Raw genomic sequence first — 6,135 nt, 5'->3', positions numbered from 1 at the left:
CCCACAGCCCGGCAAAGCTGTGATTGCATTGAAGACCTGCACAGCAGCTCCCGGTGTCCCGAGTACCCCGGTACTCTGCAGGCAGGCAGGCAGGCCTGTCCCTCTCACCTGTTCCTTCTCGCAGACCTGGACCCTGGGTCTTGCTGTGTGAACGCATGGCTCAGCAGGTCCGCGTGGGTCCTACTGTGTGCCCACGTGCAGCCTCTACCTTCTCTGCCCTGCCCACTAAGGGAAAGATTCAAGACTAAATAGGGCAAGTCCCAGACTGAGTCCTTCCCCTAACCTGTCTCATGCCCTGCTGTAGACCATCCTCAAGCCTTCTCCATACCCAGCCTGCCCTGCAGGTTCCTCCTTGGCAGCGGTGGGCCACACCCTGAGGGTGGGGGCGCTTCTCCACAATGCTGGGGATTGCTGTGCTGCTGGTGAGCCCTCACCCAGAGCTTTTGCACACCAGGGCCTGCATTTCTGAAGCATTTTGACCCTTCTGCCTGTGACTTTGGCTTGCTGGTTAAGGCTCCTTTCTCTAGAGCTTCCTGTAGCCCAGTGTAGCTTTCTCAAGCTTCCAGATGCTGTGACCCTTTCGTGCAGTTCCTCATGTTGCGGTGACCACAGCCCCCAACCTTAAATGTATTTCATTGCTACTTCATAGCTGTAATTTTGCTACTGTTATGAATCATAATGTAAATATCTGATATGCAGACTATCTGATTATGTGACTCCTCCCCACCCCACCCCGGGGTCAGAGGGGTCACGGCCCACAGGTTGAGAACTGCTGTGGTGGCCTATTGGTTCACACGTGCCTGCTTTGGAGAAAATGGGTGCGGCTTAAAAGCCACAGACACGGCCTCACTTTGACCTAGACATTCCTAAAAGGCCAAGCCTAAATCAGACCTGCACTATCTACACACACACACACACACACACACACACACACACTGTATAACAAGAAAGGCATAGGGAAATCTCAAAGGACAACAAGGCAGGTAGCTAGTGAAAACCCCAGGCTAAGCCTCAGATACACACAGCTCCACAACAGCTGTATGCCCAGAAACCTGTCCATGGAAAGGGGCCATGTTGGACTGGAAGACTTCGGCCTGGGAAGGAGTGGCGTTGTCCATACGGATGGCCTGCTTGCACAAGCACTTCCATCTGGCTTTCTACTTGTCCTAGGGATACACAGCCTTGTGGAGTCCTCTGCTCCTGGCTTCCCAGGCCAAGCATGAGACCCCCTTTATCCTGTGAACTTAGCTACCCTACTTACCTTTTTAGGGACCGCTTCACAAGCAAGGCCCGAGGCAGAGTTGTGATTTTAAATCTGTTCTGACAGTTAATTTCTTCTTTGTTCTCTTCATAGAATTCTCCCGCTTCCGAGTTCTTGTCTTCTTCTGGGTTGAGCTGTTAGACTGTAGTCCTGGGGTGTGAATACTGTACATAACGTAAGAGGGAAGAAGCTGGATATTGAGGTGTTTAAAACACTGAATTGTCATAACTTTTAGGTATTCGAAGCATAATTTCTGTGCTGTTTTCTGTAAAGACACAAGCAAGAATAAAATTCATGCAAAGACTGCTGGAAATGGGTCCAGCACTTTTTTCTAGGTGGGGGTCGGTTGGGTGAGTGTGTGGCATAAAAAGTTAACCCACAAAGTTTTTTTGGCTAAAACTAGGTTCCCTCTCCCAAAATTACTCCAGACTTTGGCCAGGCATGGTAGCATACACCTTTAATCCCGGCACTTGTGAGGCAGAGGCAAGTGGAGTTCTGAGTTCAAGGCCAGCCTGGCCTACATAGCAAGTTTCAGGACAGTCAGGACTACACAAAAAGACCCTGTTTCAGGCTGGAGAGATGGCTCAGTGGTTAAGAGCACTGACTGGTCTTCCAGAAGTCCTGAGTTCAAGTCCCAGCAACCACATGGTGGCTCACAACCATCTGTAATAGGATCCAATGCCCTCATCTGGTGTATCTGAAGACAGTTTCAGTGTACTCATATAAATAAAAGACATAAATAATCCTTGAGAGAGAGAGAGAGAGAGAGAGAGAGAAAGACCCTGTTTCAAAAAAAAAAAAAGCAAAAACAAATTACTGCAGACTTTAAGGACTAACTGACTTGTCTCTCAATGCTGAGCTCACACATTTACTGTGGGAGAGACCATTCTGCATTGCATGCCAATCCACATCTCCTGAGCTGTTCCCTACAAACCCCTGCTAGCTCCCACACACTAAGGGAGCATCTTTTCCCTTTAGTATTTCTTTCTAATCAAGCCTGTTTCTCTGGGGATGCCCACAGTTCACAGCCTCCCTTCATTTAGTACACATGCATGTGCTCATAAGTCTCAACCTTCAACCTCCACAACAGTGAATAGAAAAGGCAAATGTGCCAGGTGATGTGAAAGGTGGTTCAGCCATTGAGCGTTTGCTGCTCAACTCTACAGTTCAGAGTTCAGATATCAGCACCTGCAAGGTACCTGCAGCTCCAGCTCTGAGAGAGTTGAGTCTCTCTTCTGACCTCTGTGCTCAAAGGGTATCACACACACACACACACACACACACACACACACACACACACACAGTCTTTAAAGGAAGAGGGATGAGGAGGACAGAGCCCCCAGAAGTGTGTAATTGCCCGCAGACAGCGGTGACCCATAACTTGATGAAGTCTTGGACGGAATTACAAGCCGAGAGGGCAGGGATCAGACTAGATAGGTGGTATCTGGGCTCAAGAAATCTCATAAGATTGTTCCAAATTGGCTCAAGCCGTGGAACTCCCTAGCAGAAGAGACTGCTGACAGCCCATCAAGATGAATGACAGGAGGTGAAAGGCTTCATACCCCGAGCAGACTCAGACGTGATCCTCCCCATCCTGGAGCCTGAGGGTGCGGAACCTGTGCAGATCTTGTCAGCTGGACCTGGGGTGAGAGAACCTGAGAGAAGGGGGCAGACTACAGTTGAATCCTGTACTCAGTCTCAGTGTACTTTTACCCATGAATGCAATAAAGAAAGTATTGATCCAAGGAAGGTTGAGTTCAGAAAAACATGATCAGAAAACACATAAATAAATGCCAATAAGCACATATTAAATATTAACAGAGCAGCCCTCAGGACAGAGTAATTGAAACATAATTGCCTGGCACACACTATAGTTTGTATCTGGGAAAGCACAGATGCGAAGCAGAAGGCCGTATCCCGATTCAGGTATGCCAAATACACTGTGCTCTGACATCCAACAAGAATCAACATCTCATGAGTTCAGTGGCCTGGAAGGAAAAAGAAAGGACCCTGGGGAAAACCCTATCATGCCAAGGTCTGGGCTCTGAGGGTACTGCTCCACTCCTAGGTGGATCGGGTGACAAACAGTGGGACACTCACAGTGCCTGGGAGATAGATAGCACTCCTCTTGGAAGATCACTCAGGGCCCAGGAAGAGGCAGGGGCCTTGGCTGCTAACAGTTAACAAGAGGCAGAGGGCTGCTCACTCCTGGTCTCCAGATATTCAGTGACAGAAAGGCTGTGACAATCAGGGCAGACCTGCTGCTCAGGTGCAGACCTGTAACTCCCCTGGGAGGGGTGAGGCGCGGGGGGCCACAGCCCCACTGGCTTCCCATAGAAAACCGCATGCTTCAGGAAGCACAAGAAAGAGATAAAAAGGGGGGGGGGGACAGAGGGCCTGATTGATGAGGGCAGTCTGAGCTGTCGCACCGGCTGGCAGGGACAGATGAGGAGGAGGTTGGCTGTGGTGGGTGAGCAGCACCTAGGGATGGGGGTAGGGGTGAAGTGGGAACTCCTGAGGCCAAGGCCTGTGGCTTAAGAGAAAGCAGCAGTAATAGGAGAGACTTGGTCTGTGATGCTGCCTTCCCAGACACCCCTGGGGTGCTGCACCTGGCTCACCAGTTATTACTGAGGAGGCATACAAATGCCAGATGTTAATAGTGAGACACGGGGGGAGGGGGGGCGGGCGAAGGTGTTGGGAACACTGGATCTCCGTTCTCAAGTAAAGCCGGATATGATGAATACCTATAACTCAGCACTCAGCAAGTTACTCTGTGGGTTAGAACAAGTCCCAGACCTGTCCCTTGCCCTGTCTCCAACTCCTAAGTCTCTGATTACCAAGTTAGTCACCTGGGAGGCCAGGGGCCTCTTTTGTGTGTGGGTCTCCCTGATGTCCTCTTCACCACCCTGACCTTCCTATTGATCCTCGTCCTGGGCAGCAGTGCGGCCTGCTGGTCACAGCTGAGCAGAACCAGCAATGCTCGCTGCATTAATGTCCTCCAACACTAACGGTTCCCTTCCCACTGATTGGCAGCCCCCCACCTCTCCCAACTCCTCTCCCATTAACCTTCTCGACTTTGCTCTCAGTGTGGGCTGAGCTAGGCTGTGTATGGACCTCAGGGAGTCTCTGCCACAGGAAGGGAGTCAGGAATGATGAGGTAGGTGGCCTCGTGTTACGCTGCCAAGGATACAGGCTGTCCCGTTGTTCAATCAGGTAGATGGTTCCTTCTGTAGTATTATGGATGAGAATGGCCCCCTATAGGCTCATATACTTGGATGCTTGGTCTGTATCCGACGGAACTATATTGGATTGGGAGGTGTGGCCTTCTTGGAGGAGGTGTGCTAGAAGGTTTCAGACGTCCATGCCAAGCCCAATCTGTCTGTCTGAGTCTGTCTGTCTGCCTATCTGCCTGCCTGCCTGCTACCATGCTCCTTGCCATGAAACTTGCCTTCTAAAACTGTAAGCAAGCAAGCAAGCCTCCAATGAAATGCTTTCTTTTATGCTTTGGTTATGGTGTCTCTTCACAGCAATAGAAAGATTATTCTCTTTCTCCCTCCTTCTCCCTCTCTCTCTCTGGTTTTCAGAGAGTCAGGGTTTCTCTGTGTAGCCCAGAACTCAGAAAGCCTCCTGGCCCCATCTCCCTCATATTGGGATGAAAGGCACACCCCACCACAGCTCAGCGCCCTCCCACTCTTGACGGTGCCTTTAGAAGCCTGGGAAGGAGCACGGTGATCATGGCGGACTCGTGGGAAAAGGCAAGCTTATTCTCAACCCTCTGGGTGAAGCAGAGCGTGTTTGTGTATTGTGCTGGGGATCAGACTCAGGGCTGGGGCCTGCTCAGAAGCAGGAATGGCTGCCAAAAATCAGCTTAGTGGCCTGGAGGAGTGGCCCAGTGATCAAGAGCACTTGCTTTTCTTCTAGTGGACTCTGTTCAGTTCCGAGGCAGGTCATAATCTCCTGTAACTCTAGCTCCAGGGGATCTGGTGTCCTCTTCTAGCCTCTGACCTAGGAGTTAGATCACCAAGACAGGTACTGAGCTGACAGAGTATGCATTGTTCTTCAAGGGTCTCTCACACCCATATCCCATGTCTTCCCATAAACTGCTACAGTTCAGGAAAAGTCTGCCCATGGTTTGTGTCAAAGGAGCAAGACTCTGGGAAGGGGTAGGAAAGGTGCCAAGAAAGACAAGGCAGGGAACAGACTGCTGAGCCAGGCCAGAGTCCTCCTTCACCTGGGGATTCCTATGCCTACACCCAGTGGGTAACAGTCTTCCATGAAAACAGCATTTCCTGAAGACGGGAAGAAAGTCAGAGTGGATCCAAAAGTTGCGAGTGTAATACATGTAGACGCTTACCTTCCACATCCCCAAGTGTGGTGGACTCCACCCATGACATCACCTCACAGGTGGAGTCACCTCACAGGCCCCTGGCAGGTGTCCACGGAGACGCTGGGAGATGATCTGCACTAAATCCCTTCCCCTTGTGGACACTCTGAGTTTTGCTGACTTCTTTAGCTATGATTTTAGCTTTGTGTTCAGGAGGCTGGATCTCATATAACCCATGCTGGCTCCAAACTAGTTAAGTATCTGAGACTCTAGATGGGTCAGCCCCTGTCCCCTGAGTGCTGGGATTACAGGCACAGGCCACCATGCCCAGTTTTCTTTTTGTCCCAGGACTGGCAGGCTGGGCACGCTAAGATTAAAAAGCTGTATCTGGTGAGAGGCTTCTCACTGGGTCACAGTGCGGAAGGTGACAAGTGATAAAGGAGGGAGAGGCAGAGGGAGAGAACGGGGACAGACCTATCCACCCTTACAATTAGCTCCGCCACACTGTCCACGCTGGGACTGTCTCAGTCTGTTCACGAGGGCAATGCGC

This window comes from Apodemus sylvaticus, chromosome 6 (assembly GCF_947179515.1).
Source record: "Apodemus sylvaticus chromosome 6, mApoSyl1.1, whole genome shotgun sequence".
Taxonomy (NCBI): Eukaryota; Metazoa; Chordata; class Mammalia; order Rodentia; family Muridae; genus Apodemus; species Apodemus sylvaticus.
Note: the sequence above shows the minus strand (reverse complement) of the source record.